Source organism: Ananas comosus, linkage group 19 (genome assembly GCF_001540865.1).
Source record: "Ananas comosus cultivar F153 linkage group 19, ASM154086v1, whole genome shotgun sequence".
Taxonomy (NCBI): domain Eukaryota; kingdom Viridiplantae; phylum Streptophyta; class Magnoliopsida; order Poales; family Bromeliaceae; genus Ananas; species Ananas comosus.
The window spans coordinates 9,507,658-9,523,026 of record NC_033639.1 but is presented as its reverse complement, the minus strand read 5'-3'; positions in this window follow the sequence as shown (position 1 = coordinate 9,523,026).

The following is a 15,369-nucleotide window of genomic DNA, read 5'->3' as shown; positions in this document are numbered from 1 at the left end:
ATTAAAAGTGAATTTTTTTGTCTTTTATTTGTTTATGTTATGTTTTTGTATGTGTTCTTATTACTTGCTCATGTATCTCACAGAGCCCAAAAATCATCCATACATACATGTTGACTTTTATCTACACCTTTCACCTTTCAACACCATTCATAAATATACTATACTTTCCAAACACTCTACACTCTTTTGCATTCTTATCTTTGATCCATGAGCTAATATCTTGAACCCACCAATTTTTTTGGTTTATGTGAGTGGCATGCATGCATCTAATGAGAACATGTGAACTTAGTTGTATTTTCACAACCTTTTAGACTTAGCTTATGTGTGTGAGAATCCCTTTATTTTTAATTAAGAAAAAGTTATTTCTTGTTCTCCATTAATTGTTCTTGTTCTTCTTCTCTAGTTTGGTATGATCTTGGGCTAGTGGTATTCTTGATCCACTATTTGAAGCAGTGAGTTTCCAATCGGCGGATCTCGCTATTTCGTTACATTTTTATAATCATATTTTGGGTGTCATCGACCCTGTCTACTACAGGAAAATCATTTCTACGCTGGAGACTCTGGAAGAGTGCCACGAGATGGCAGAGATGACGGACTTCCAAATGAAGATGAAGAAGAATAAGAACAAACACTTCGATCGTTGTTACAATTAAAGTTACTAGGGTGTTTTTTTTTAAGAAAAGTTACTAGGGCTTGACCCGAAAAAATCTGCTATGGCATTTTGTTTGAAATCTTGACTGTAGCATTTTTGAAATATTATTCTAGTTTTATTTATGTATGGGACATTTGCCCTTGAAATCACTAGTTCCAACAATTGACACAAGTCACACAACAGACCCTGTATAGATTTATATTTTTGTTGCACCAATACATTTGTACTTATAGATTTTTAGCTATTGGATTAAGAGATATACGGTTAGGATGATGTGGGCCCCCTAGGGTTGAGTGGGTGGTTAGTTAAATAGTATAATCTAATGGTTGAAAATGATCCGTGGAGTAAATGTAACGGTAAAAAACTTACAAGCACCAAATGCTTGGTGCATTTACAAAGGATCACAAAATCTATAATTTATTGTTAGTGCTTTTGGCATCACTAACTGAACTATCAAAGGGTCAGAAAATCTATAATTTTAATGGCCGATAGTATTCTAACAATACTCTATATATATATATACACTATCACAGTATTTTCTCTTTTTTTTTCTTCCTCTAGGTTTTCTCTACATGTTCTTGTGTTTCCCTTTTTTTTTTTTCCAAAAAACTTTTTGTTGTTTATTTTTTCATCTCATTTTTTTACAGCTCTGATTGTAATTCTTCTTGTCTTTAGGCAGTCTTAGATGGATCCGTGCCGTTCTCGAAGGCTCCGCGACTGCAGTCGAGCGTGGGGAGCACCTCGCCTCAGATGCACAGCAAGTTTAGCACGGTAATGGCCGCCGCAAATTCGGACCGGGATCTTGTGAAGAAGAAGAGCGCCTACATTTGGGTGATGAACACCCAACACATTTGGGCTATCGCAACGGCACTGTTTAATATGGGGTATATAATTTAGTTTTAATTAATTAGCCTATTATATATTTTAGCTAACTAACACCTTAGTATTTCATTTCATACAGATATGAAATATTTAGTTCACAGAATACGGCATCGATATTTCAGGAGCATGTTGGTGTTACACTTGTAAGCCATGATATGATCTTTACTCAATGTATACATGTATACGGACTTGCTATATTCTTTTTCTCATTTTTTTCCCTTTTATATTTAATAATAAGAATTGTTTTTCTGTTTTTTTTTTTTTTTTAGTTTTTGATATTTTGATTCTCAACTATTACGATTATACGCTGTACGATCCTACCATCAAGGAAGTACCGGCAATTTTTTTCCCACCCCGCAGTTAAACTCCCTTGACTATTTACCAGCAGAAGCACGTATGTATACACAAACCTCTCCTTCATGGCCACCTCCCTCTCACTCTTCCTCACTTTTTCTCCATATTTGTACAAGTGTGTAGTGCTTTTAAAAAAAATATAATATAATATCAATAAGAATAAGAATGAGAACTATTATAAAAATAGTTTTCATTGAGTATCGTTATTAATGATAATGACTTATTGACTAAACAGGATAAGTAAGTACGTAACTGTAGAAATGAAAATATTTATTTTTTTAACATACACTAACAATGGTAGAAAAATTAACGAGCTAACTAGTATCATATATAATATATCATACTACCATATATTATATGTTTGTAATATATGTTATTATCATATATTATATTAGTGTATGTTAAAAAAATAAATATAATATAGGAAAAATACTAAGACAATTTAAAAAATCATATAGAAATAATACTAAGAGTACAATTTAATCTAATGGCTTATGTGTGAAAGGTTAGGTTTTCATTTGTCACTAATACTTCTTGAAAAAAAGAAAGAATAGTCCATGCGTTAGTAGAATATTTGCATGAAGATTCTCGTACTTCAAATATTTTTCTTACACTTTAAATTTTTGAATTTTAGGTCGAAATTTTGCCTCCAAATAGAATAAAATCAAACATGCGAATTGAAGTAGAATATACTTAAATTAATGTTTTATGTTTTAGAAAAAAAATTAAATAACATTACATTCTGATTTTTTTTTCTTGAAAGAGAAAGATAGTATTCTACTCTTTATATTCCTAAAAAAAACTGCAAAACTAATACTATATTTATAAAAATTATTATTTAAACATAAATATATAAGAAAATTTTTCAACACTACACAATTGTGAAAGCAAACCTAAATTATTATTTCTACCAAATAAAGCTAGATATGAAAATTAAAACTAATAGCTGATAGAGATAATGCAACCAAACAAAGGGTCAGTAAGCAGAATTAATTTTTGTTTAGAAAAGTAATTTTGTTAAAAATTGTAAAGCGTTTGGCTGAGTTTAGATAAAATCAATTTTTTTAAAGTGATTTTATAAAGCTGTTTGGCAAATTTTTTTCATGTTTCTATAAATTAATATTTTTATTAAATCTTATTTTAAAATAATTTAAATTTAAAATTTTAGTTAATAAATTAATATTTTAAATTTTAAAATGGTACAAAGTTTAAAATTTGATATTTTAATTATAAAAATAAATTTATTTTTATATATTTGTGTCCTCCCAAACCCTTTTTACTCTTTCTCCCTCTCTCTATATATATAAAATATAAAATTTTAAATTTTGATATTAAAATTAATTTAAAATTTTAGTATTTTCAAATTTTAAAATTTTTAAAATATTATATTAACTTGTTAATAAAATACAGGTGCCATTAGTCTTATCTGAAATGATTAAGAAAAAAAATATAAAAACTTATTTTTAATAATAATTAAAGGGGATCTTTTCTCTTTTTTCAGATGCACCCTGCGACTACAGGCGGAGATCTTATAAGAAAAAAGACCGCCTATATTTGGGTGATGAACACGGACAATGTGTGGGCTATGGCAAGCACACTCGTCGCAATAGGGTACAATATTTTTAATAAAATAATAATTTTATTATTTTAGATAATTAATTTTTAAATTTTTTTTTCATATAGGTATCAAATTTTCAGCTCTAAAACTACCGCATATATTCTAGAGGAGTTCATAACCGTTACCCATGTCACCCGTCATATGGCAGACGAGGAAGGTACGTATATATGTTTTCACACAATATATATATTTTTTCTTTTTTTTTCTTTATATCTAATAACAATTTTATTACTATGTTTTTTTTAGTTTTTGATATTTTAATTCTGAATTTCTATAATAATATTTGTCGGGTGAGAGGAGAACCGTTGTATGTGCCACAAGAGAGTTTTTTTTTTTTTTTTTGAGAAATGTGCTGAATATTTACCGGAGAAAGCATGTAAGTGTACCAAAAGTAATTTTAAAATTATTTTGTTGTTTAACTTTAACTAATAACTTTTATATTTAAATTTTTTTTACAGCACGTTTACAATGATGCGATGGTAATTGTTGACCCCGCCGACTCACTACAAAAAATTTATGTTTTAGTGGCATATATTATTGTTGCTAAAAGAGATAAAATTGATGCTAAAATTATTAGCAACATTTAGTATTTAGTGTTGCCTATGCCCGAGTTGGTGAATCCTTTATCAACATTTGAGTGAAATATTGCTAATATTAGGTATAAAGAGAAATATAACAAGTGTCGCTATATAAATAGATTTTGCAACATTTATTATATGTTGGTATAACTAATCATTCCCAACATTACTAAATGTTGCTAATCTTATTATAATTTAACAATTTCTAACAATTATAAATGTTGCTAATATTGGTATAAATTAACTATTCCCAACATTACTAAATGTTGCTAATCTTATTATAATTTAATCATTTTCAACAATTGTAAATATAGCTAATGTTGGTATAAATTAACTATTCCCAACATTACTAAATGTTGCTAATGTCGGTATAAAGCAACACTCCCAACATTACTAAATATTGCTATTTATTTATAATTTAATATCCAACATCTAAATTCAAATGTTACTAAATAGTATACTAATTTTTAAATATTGAATAATAAATAATACATTAAAAATAATAAATAATATTTTAACTAATTAACATTCAATAATATTTTAGCTAATCGGAAATAGCAAGATTTGACCGGGATAAAATATCCCGGCCAAATTTCACCCCGTTTTGGCGGAATAGTGGGGATAACTTTCGTTATTCCCGCTTATCCCCCGAACCAAACGGGGCCTAAGGTTCTTACTATTTTGAAAATATTAATTAAAAATTAGATTAATAGTAATATTTATTATGATATGTCGCTAAAACATTATAATTTTTAAAAATAAAAATTGTTAATTCTTATATTTAGCATCATTATAGTCTAAATGTTGCTAAAAAATTAGAATTAGTAATACTTATAAAATTTTATTACTAAAAATAATTTTTAGTGTCATATNTTAGATTAATAGTAACATTTATTATGATATGTTGCTAAAACATTATAATTTTTTAAAATAAAAATTGTTAATTCTTATATTTAGCATCATTATAGTCTAAATGTTGCTAAAAAATTAGAATTAGTAATACTTATAAAATTTTGTTACTAAAAATAATTTTTAATGTCATATATATATATGTTTCAAGTAATATGTCTTTAAAACATAAACTTGTTGTAGTGACTATTGGGAAGCTATCAATGTGCTGAAGGATATGGAGGACCACGGCGAGACCGGGAAGACCATGAAATTTCGTGCTAAGGGCATGTTTGGTTGTCCGTAAGTGACCGAAGTGAAAAAAGTCACTTTTCAAAAAATGGCTTTTATAAAAGTCACTTTTGAGTTCAGTGTTTGGTTTCAAAAAAAATAAAAGAAAAAAAAAATACAATTTTTATGACTTCTATTGTTTGGTTCATATAAAAAAATGAAAAAATAAAATGACTTTCAGTTTAGATATTTGGTTAGCATAGGAATATAAATTTATATTAATTAATTATTAATAATTTAAAAAGCATGTATGATTATATTTAATCATATAACAAATTTAATATAGAAATTAAAATTATTTTAATTTTTATTAATATATTTCTATAATCTAAAGAAATATGTATAGTTATATTTAATCTTAATATAAATTTAATGTTTTAAGAATGAAATTTGTTTTGTAAAAATATTATTTTAATTTCTAAATTATTCCATTGTAGATGAAATAACGGTTTAAAATATATTGACCAATTTATATCCACACATGAGAGAAATTTGATTATATCTTTGTAGTCAAAGATGATCAAATATAAATTGACACTTTCAACAAAATAAAAAAAAAAAAGGAAAACATAAAACTATCACCTAAAAATCATGGCATCAAACTTAACTCTTAAAGCTTGCATGTTGCACCACTATTTTTTTCTTTTTGCCTGAGACTGCTTGACTTCTACTGCCACTAGCTGGGTTCCTTTAATATTTTTATATTTTTTATTGAGAGAGTTTCTGTTTTGTTAATTTTCATTAACCAATGATCCGACGTTGTCAAAAAATACTTGTACTTTGTTTTCAAATAGAGTATATTCATGTTTAAGTTTATACCTGTAAAATTAAATATAAAAATTGGATATATATAAAAATATTAAATCATAACAGGAGTTGGAAAAAAATAAATGTAAAACGATTTAATTTTATACTAATAAAATTCTTTATATTTAACTAACTTTTTACTTCTTTGTTTTGTTGTTTAACTTTAACTAATAACTTTTATATTTAAATTTTTTTTGCCACACGTTTAAAATGATGTGATGGTAATTATTGATCCCGCCGACTATTGGGAACCTATCAATGTGCTGGAGGATATGGAGGACCACGGCGAGATCAGGAAGACCAGGAAATTTCGTGCTAAGGGCATGTTTTGGTTGTCCGTAAGTGATTGAAGTGAAAAAAGTTACTTTTCAAAAAGTGGCTTTTATAAAAGTCAATTTTGAGTTCAGTGTTTGGTTTCAAAAAAAAAGAAAGAAAAAAAAAAATAGTTTTTGTGACTTCTATTGTTTGGTTCAATAAAAGAAAAGAAAAATAAAATGACTTTCAATTTCTTAAACATTATCTATTTAAATCAGTTTAGAAAGGGCTCATATGTGAGATATGACAAAAGCAAAAAAAAAAAAAAAAAAAAGTTCATCAAGTACAAAAATATCAAAAGTTAATCAAGAAAGCTTCAAGGCTCTCTTCACTCCTGAGGAGTCGACTCCTACTTCTTTTGGAGACTGGGCCATGTTATTTCGGTTCAATCGTGTTGACGCTCCCAATCTAGCGCATTTATCTGAACCATTCAGCCTAGAGGAAATCAAACTAGCAGTTTTTCAACTGGGGAGTGATAAGACGCAGGGCTCGGATGGATTTTCAATGAAATTCTATCAAACGTTTTGAGAAACAGTCAAGGAGGACATCTTCAATGTGTTCCAAGAGATGTTTGAGGGAAAGCTCTCCTCGGCCCCATTCGACTACGCCTTCATTTGCTTGATCCCCAAGAAGGAGAGGGCGACACAGCCAAACAATTTTCGTCCAATAAGCTTGCTGAATGGGATCCAAAAAATTCTATCTAAGGTTTTGGCGAATAGACTACAACAAGTGATGAAGAGTCTGATATCCCCAAATCAATTGGCGTTTCTGAAAGGAAGGAATATTACTGACGTGTATGTAGCCGTTTCGAAACTTATCGGATGGGGTAGTAAAAGAGCTGTAGACAGAGTAGGGGTTAAGGTAGATTTTGAAAAGACGTACGACAGGATTCACTGGCCATTCATTTTTCAAGCGTTACGGTGGTGGGGTTTTAGTGACAGGTGGTGCGGCTGGATCGAATCGTGCGTGTGTTATGCGAAAGTAGCAATACTTGTGAACGGGGAGCCAACCAGATCGATTAAGACGAAGAGAGGCGTAAGGCAGGGGGATCCGCTGTAGCCCTATTTTTTCTTATTGGTGGCAGAGTGCCTGGCTCGATTGACCAAGGAGGCAATTTCTAACAACCTAATCAAAGGGATCGGTCCTTCTGAGGCAAGTAAGGTCACCCTCATTCAGTTCGGAGACAACACCTTCTTCTTCTGCGAGGCGCAAAGCAGGTATTTGAAAAATCTTGGGTTCGTATGGCGGCTTTTCGAATGGGCTTCGGGCATGAAAATCAACAGGGAGAAATCGGAGCTCTACTACCTAGGACGGGAGGTCAGTAAGGGGGTTAGACTAGCAAACATCCTCAAGTGTAAAGTGGGCACTCTTCCGACTAAGTATTTGGGATTACCTTTCTCTCCCAAACCGCCATCCAAGGAGACTTGGAAGGAGGTCATCCAAAAACTGCAGTATAGGATAGGGAGCTGGCAAGCCAAACTTCTGTCTAGGGGGGGCAGACTTATTCTGGTTAACGCAGTACTCACCAACCTTCCTCTGTATTTCCTAATGGTGTTCAAGGCTCCTTCGTGGATGATTAAGCGTATTGAAGCATTAAGAAGGGACTTTTTTTGGAACGCCGGGCGTAAACACCCCGGCAAGGGATGCTTAGTGGCCTGGAAAAATATTTGCAAGACCAAGAAGGAAGGCGGTCTAGGCATCCTGGACGTCGCGCTCATGAAGCAAGCATTGCTGACTAAATGGTGGTGGAAATTCCACACAGCTCCTGACCTCCTGTGGAACAAGTTAATACGGGAACTGTATTATCGTCGAAGAGTACCTCTGAGGGAAGGTAGATTCTTCCGACCGTTTTCGAATTGGTGGAAGGGTATTCTTGGTACCAAGGCTATCTTCAGTTGGGGTGCGGCTTATAAACTGGGAGACGGGAGTACCATCGATTTCTGGCTGGACCGATGGTGTGGGGAGAAAACGTTGAACCTAAGTTGTCCGGAAGCTTATCTTATGGCCGAGGGGAAAAACGTTACAGTTAGGGATTGCATTACGGAGGGTAACTGGAACTGGATCAAGATCTTGGGGACCGACATTGGATATTTGCAAGGGCAGATACCATGCCTCTCGGAGCTCGAAGAAAGGGTAGCTTGCTTCTCCGTCGAACATCGACCGGACATGATCCAATGGCGGTGGAATTCGGATGGACACTTTTCGGTTAAATCGACATATTCGGCACTTATGGATGGTGGGATGAGAGATGCACATGCCTCCAACATCTGGAATCTCGTGTCGAGGGGTGAGCTAGGTCTCCGGAGTCACTCTGCCTGGATACTCCTCAAGGCCTCAGTTGATTGAAGACCCAGGCAGGGCTCTTGTTGACAAAGAAGGTCTAGGAAGCTACACAAATCACGTGCATGGCAAGAAGAAAATTCTCCTAATGCCAATGAAAGTTCAGGTGAATAGAAAAACCAAATGCGTATTCTCTTTCTACTGGAGAATGGAATTAGCTGCGTTAGAGGCATAAAAGAATATAGATATTCTATAGAAGTTTTTTCAGGCACGTGTGCCTTTCGAAGTTGCAGTTGATCAGCCTTTTGAACTATGTCAGAATTGACTTTCCCGTTCGAGTGTACACAACAATTGAACTGAAAATTGAAATACTTCTTCCTGCCTTACTTGATCCTGGCTGTCATCCATTTTTCATTGCTCCCCACTCCCCGCACAAAAGATTGTCTGGAGACGAAATCGTAAAAAGAACCTCTGGGGATCTCATCTCGAGCGGACAGAGGGTGATCAAGGCTCGTCTCAGGGCAAAAATCCCACTAAAGGTAAAAGTGTTTAGCTGGTTGGTGCTCAAGAAAAGGTTGCTCACACGTGATAAACTAGAGAGAGGATGGTTGGACGACCCGATCTGTGTACTATGCGGCTCGAACGAGGAGTCAATAGACCACCTATTCACCCAATGCGTGTTCGGTAAGTTTATCTTAGTGTCAGGGGTGGACGATGTTCTGTCTCACGGCCTGGGGGATGACGTGAATCTCGTATGGGATAGATGGATAGGCATATGGGATCAATGAAGCGAACTAGACTTACTGGTCTAGTAGGCTGCTGGTGGATTATATGGAAGGTCAGAAACGACACAGTATTTAGGAACACTGCCCCCAGCCCCGAGCTAGTGGTGCTCAGACTCAAGCTTCTAGTGAAGGAGTGGGATTCCCTTCTTGTGTCGTAGTGCTCAGACTCAAGTTTGTTTGTTTTTTTTTTTTTTGGCTTTCCTGTTCTCGGGGCCTAGTTGCCCTACATTTGTAGCCTAATTCATCAGTCCAATAAATGAAGGGAGTAGCATGCTACCTTTTTCTCAAAAAAAAAAAAAAAAAAAGTTAATCAAAAAAGAGGAACTAGTTTGTTCCAAAGAAAAGCATGATAAAAAAAAAATCTAAGAAGAGAAATTCTCTATGAAAAACGTTTTCTCTAATATTTTATCCATTTGATTTCAAAGAAACTATTTTTTTAAAAAAAAACTTATTCTATATTTTATTTGAAAAATTATTTGTTTCATTCTCTAATTTTTTAAAAAAATAAAAACACTAATTTTTTATGAAATGAGAATTTTTTTTAAAATAAGCTAGTCTGTTTAGAACTAAATGGGCGAAAAACTAAAAAAAAAAAATTACATAAAAAGTTTTTTTTGAAATTCTTTTTGATGGTTTTTTAGCATCCAAATAACTCTTTAACACGATTCGGCTGCTGACCTATGTGTACGGATAAAGAGGAAGGGAAAAGTTCTTCTTTCTGTCGGCAAAATCTACAACGTGTTGTAGAAGAGGAAAATTCCAGCGTCATGTCATTAATTGCTCGGGTTTGGTCCTCAAAATTTAATTTGCTTGATTTCTGTCTCGAACTTTTTGAGTTAATGCGATCAGATAGCACAATCCAATTCAATTGGATAATAGTAATAAGTCGTTAATATACAATTTGTATAGTATCTTAATTATTGTCGTACCATCAAAGGGGCAAAATGTAATATTTTGAGCCACTGGGTGGCCAAGTAAAAACGAGCGATACTACAGAGAGCAATTTGAAATTTGCTAAAAAAATCCAGTCCTACAAAGGCTGTGACTAGAAAAAAAGAGATGATAGCAGATTAATTGGAGCGAAAGACTTTTGACAGAATTTTTTGAACAACAACTGGTGTTTTTTCTTAGTAAATAAACTAGCAATTAGCAGCAAGCAACAGTTCATAGTCCAAAAATATTGCCTAAATTACTATAACAGGCACATATATATATATATATATATATATATAAGACCAAGATCCGCAGAGCGTAGATGTCTAAAGATGCACGCCACGGAAAAGATAATGTTTATAGATGGCGACCATGATGAATGTTCGGCATCACACACTGAATGCTTCGGATCTGGTGAGCTGAATTACTCTTTTAAATGCGAATTATCATTCTATATTTTTTTGAGTTTTCTCTCTTTTATTTATTGTTTATTTTTATAATCATTATTTTTTTTTGTGATAGATGGCGTCTCTTTATGTCCTCCGCGCGCTGGCGACCATGGTGAATGTTCGGCATCAAATACTGAATGCTTCAGATCCGGTCTTCTATATTTTTTTGTGTTTTCTATCTCTTCTTTTTTTTTTATTGTTATTTTTGTATTCACTATTTTTTTTCTGTGATAGATGGCGTCTCCTTATGTCCTCCGCACGCCGGCGACCATGGTGAATGTTCGGCATCACACACTGAATGCTTCGGATCTGGTGAGCTGAGTTACTCGTTTAAATGCGAATTATCATCCTATATTTTTTTGTGTTTTCTATCTCTCTTTTATTTATTGTTTATTTTTATAATCACTATTTTTTTTCTGTGATAGATGGCGTCTCCTTATGTCCTCCGCACGCCGGCGACCATGGTGAATGTTGGGCATCAAACACTGAATGCTTCGGATCCGGTCTTCTATTTTTTTTTGTGTTTTCTATCTCTCCTTTTTTTTATTGTTATTTTTATATTCACTATTTTTTTTCTGTGATAGATGGCGTCTCCTTATGTCCTCCGCACGCCGGCGACCATGGTGAATGTTCGGCATCACACACTGAATGCTTCGGATCTGGTGAGCTGAGTTACTCGTTTAAATGCGAATTATCATCCTATATTTTTTTGTGTTTTCTATCTCTCTTTTATTTATTGTTTATTTTTATAATCACTATTTTTTTTCTGTGATAGATGGCGTCTCCTTATGTCCTCCGCACGCCGGCGACCATGGTGAATGTTGGGCATCAAACACTGAATGCTTCGGATCCGGTCTTCTATTTTTTTTTGTGTTTTCTATCTCTCCTTTTTTTTATTGTTATTTTTATATTCACTATTTTTTTTCTGTGATAGATGGCGTCTCCTTATGTCCTCCGCACGCCGGCGACCATGGTGAATGTTCGGCATCACACACTGAATGCTTCGGATCTGGTGAGCTGAGTTACTCGTTTAAATGCGAATTATCATCCTATATTTTTTTGTGTTTTCTATCTCTCTTTTATTTATTGTTTATTTTTATAATCACTATTTTTTTTCTGTGATAGATGGCGTCTCCTTATGTCCTCCGCACGCCGGCGACCATGGTGAATGTTGGGCATCAAACACTGAATGCTTCGGATCCGGTCTTCTATTTTTTTTTGTGTTTTCTATCTCTCCTTTTTTTTATTGTTATTTTTATATTCACTATTTTTTTTCTGTGATAGATGGCGTCTCCTTATGTCCTCCGCACGCCGGCGACCATGGTGAATGTTCGGCATCACACACTGAATGCTTCGGATCTGGTGAGCTGAGTTACTCGTTTAAATGCGAATTATCATCCTATATTTTTTTGTGTTTTCTATCTCTCTTTTATTTATTGTTTATTTTTATAATCACTATTTTTTTTCTGTGATAGATGGCGTCTCCTTATGTCCTCCGCACGCCGGCGACCATGGTGAATGTTGGGCATCAAACACTGAATGCTTCGGATCCGGTCTTCTATTTTTTTTTGTGTTTTCTATCTCTCCTTTTTTTTATTGTTATTTTTATATTCACTATTTTTTTTCTGTGATAGATGGCGTCTCCTTATGTCCTCCGCACGCCGGCGACCATGGTGAATGTTCGGCATCACACACTGAATGCTTCGGATCTGGTGAGCTGAGTTACTCGTTTAAATGCGAATTATCATCCTATATTTTTTTGTGTTTTCTATCTCTCTTTTATTTATTGTTTATTTTTATAATCACTATTTTTTTTCTGTGATAGATGGCGTCTCCTTATGTCCTCCGCACGCCGGCGACCATGGTGAATGTTGGGCATCAAACACTGAATGCTTCGGATCCGGTCTTCTATGTTTTTTTGTGTTTTCTATCTCTCCTTTTTTTTATTGTTATTTTTATATTCACTATTTTTTTTCTGTGATAGATGGCGTCTCCTTATGTCCTCCGCACGCCGGCGACCATGGTGAATGTTCGGCATCACACACTGAATGCTTCGGATCTGGTGAGCTGAGTTACTCGTTTAAATGCGAATTATCATCCTATATTTTTTTGTGTTTTCTATCTCTCTTTTATTTATTGTTTATTTTTATAATCACTATTTTTTTTCTGTGATAGATGGCGTCTCCTTATGTCCTCCGCACGCCGGCGACCATGGTGAATGTTCGGCATCACACACTGAATGCTTCGGATCTGGTGAGCTGAGTTACTCGTTTAAATGCGAATTATCATCCTATATTTTTTTGTGTTTTCTATCTCTCTTTTATTTATTGTTTATTTTTATAATCACTATTTTTTTCTGTGATAGATGGCGTCTCTTTATGTCCTCCGCACGCCGGCGACCATGGTGAATGTTGGGCATCAAACACTGAATGCTTCGGATCCGGTCTTCTATATTTTTTTGTGTTTTCTATCTCTTCTTTTTTTTATTGTTATTTTTATATTCACTATTTTTTTTCTGTGATAGATGGCGTCTCCTTATGTCCTCCGCACGCCGGCGACCATGGTGAATGTTCGGCATCAAACACTGAATGCTTCGGATCCGGTGAGCTGACTTACTCGTTTAAATGCGAATTATCATGCTATATTTTTTGTGTTTTCTACCTCTCTTTATTTATTGTTTATTTTTATAATCACTATTTTCTTTCTGTGATAGATGGCGTCTCCTTATGTCCTCTGCACGCCGGCGACCATGGTGAATGTTGGGCATCAAACACTGAATGCTTCGGTTCTGGTCTTCTATGTTTTTTTGTGTTTTCTATCTCTCATTTTTTTATTGTTATTTTTATATTCACTATTTTTTTCCTGTGATAGATGGTGTCTCCTTATGTCCTCCGCACGCCGACGACCATGGTGAATGTTCGGCATCACACACTGAATGCTTCGGATCTGGTGAGCTGAGTTACTCGTTTAAATTCGAATTATCATCCTATATTTTTTTATGTTTTCTATCTCTCTTTTATTTATTGTTTATTTTTATAATCACTATTTTTTTTCTGTGATAGATGGCGTCTCCTTATGTCCTCCGCACGCCGGCGACTATGGTGAATGTTGGGCATCAAACACTGAATGCTTCGGATCCGGTCTTCTATGTTTTTTTTTATTTTCTATCTCTTCTTTTTTTTATTGTTATTTTTGTATTCACTATTTTTTTTTGTGTTAGATGGCGTCTCCTTATGTCCTCCGCACGCCGGCGACCATGATTTTTTAGCATCCAAATAACTCTTTAACACGATTCGGCTGCTGACCTATGTGTACGGATAAAGAGGAAGGGAAAAGTTCTTCTTTCTGTCGGCAAAATCTACAAAGTGTTGTAGAAGAGGAAAATTCCAGCGTCATGTCATTAATCGCTCGGCTTTGGTTCTCAAAATTTAATTTGCTTGATTTTTGTCTCGACCTTTTTGAGTTAATGCGATCAGATTGCACAATCCAATTCAATTGGATAATAGTGATAATTAAGTTGTTAATATACAATTTGTATACTATCTTAATTACTATCGCATCATCAAAGAAGCAAAATGTAATATTTTGAGCCACTGGGTGGCCGAGTAAAAACGAGCGATATTGCTGGGAGCAATTTGAAATTTGCTAAAAAAATCCAGTCCTACAAAGGCTGTGACTAGAAAAAAAGAGATGATAGCAGATTAATTGGAGCGAAAGATTTTTGACAGAATTTTTTGAACAACAACTGGTGTTGTTTCTTAGTAAATAAACTAGCAAGCAGCAAGCAACAGTCCATAGTCCAAAAATATTGCCTAAATTACTATAGCAGGCGCATATATATATATATATATATATATATATATAGAGCTAGGCTACTATACTATTTATAGTACCGAGCTCTGGTACTATAGTGTTGGTTTTCGATCTTAGGGCGTTTAAATCAACGATCCACACCGTTAAAACTGATCTAGGGTATTTAAAGTTTCTAAAAATAAAATTTTATATTTTTTCGACATAGTTTACTTTATGATCAAACTATTTCAAAATGTCAATTTTTAATGGCTATTATGACGAGTTTGGAGTTTAACGGTGTAGAAGAATTTAAATTTCTTCAAATTTTGATAGAAAATACTTTAAACTATATAGATCAAGGTTAACATTCTTGATCTTGAATTTAAAAGTCCTATACTCAAATTTTAAAGATTATTTAATTTTCACCGTCCATTTTGATATAATTTATTTACTAAGTAAACGATATCGAAAAAAACTAAAATTTTATTCCTAAGAAATTCATATACCCTAGATCATATTTAACGGTGCGGATCGTTGATTTGAATGCCCTAAGATCGAAAACAAATACTATAGTACCGGAGCTCGGTACTATAGATAGTATAGTAACCTAATTCTATATATATATATATATATATATATATATAAAAGCCAACCCATTTAAAATTTAACTACAAAACTAACTCGCACCACACCGGCCCCCACGCATTCTATGGTGCCAGTTGTAGAAAATAATCAACATGCTCAT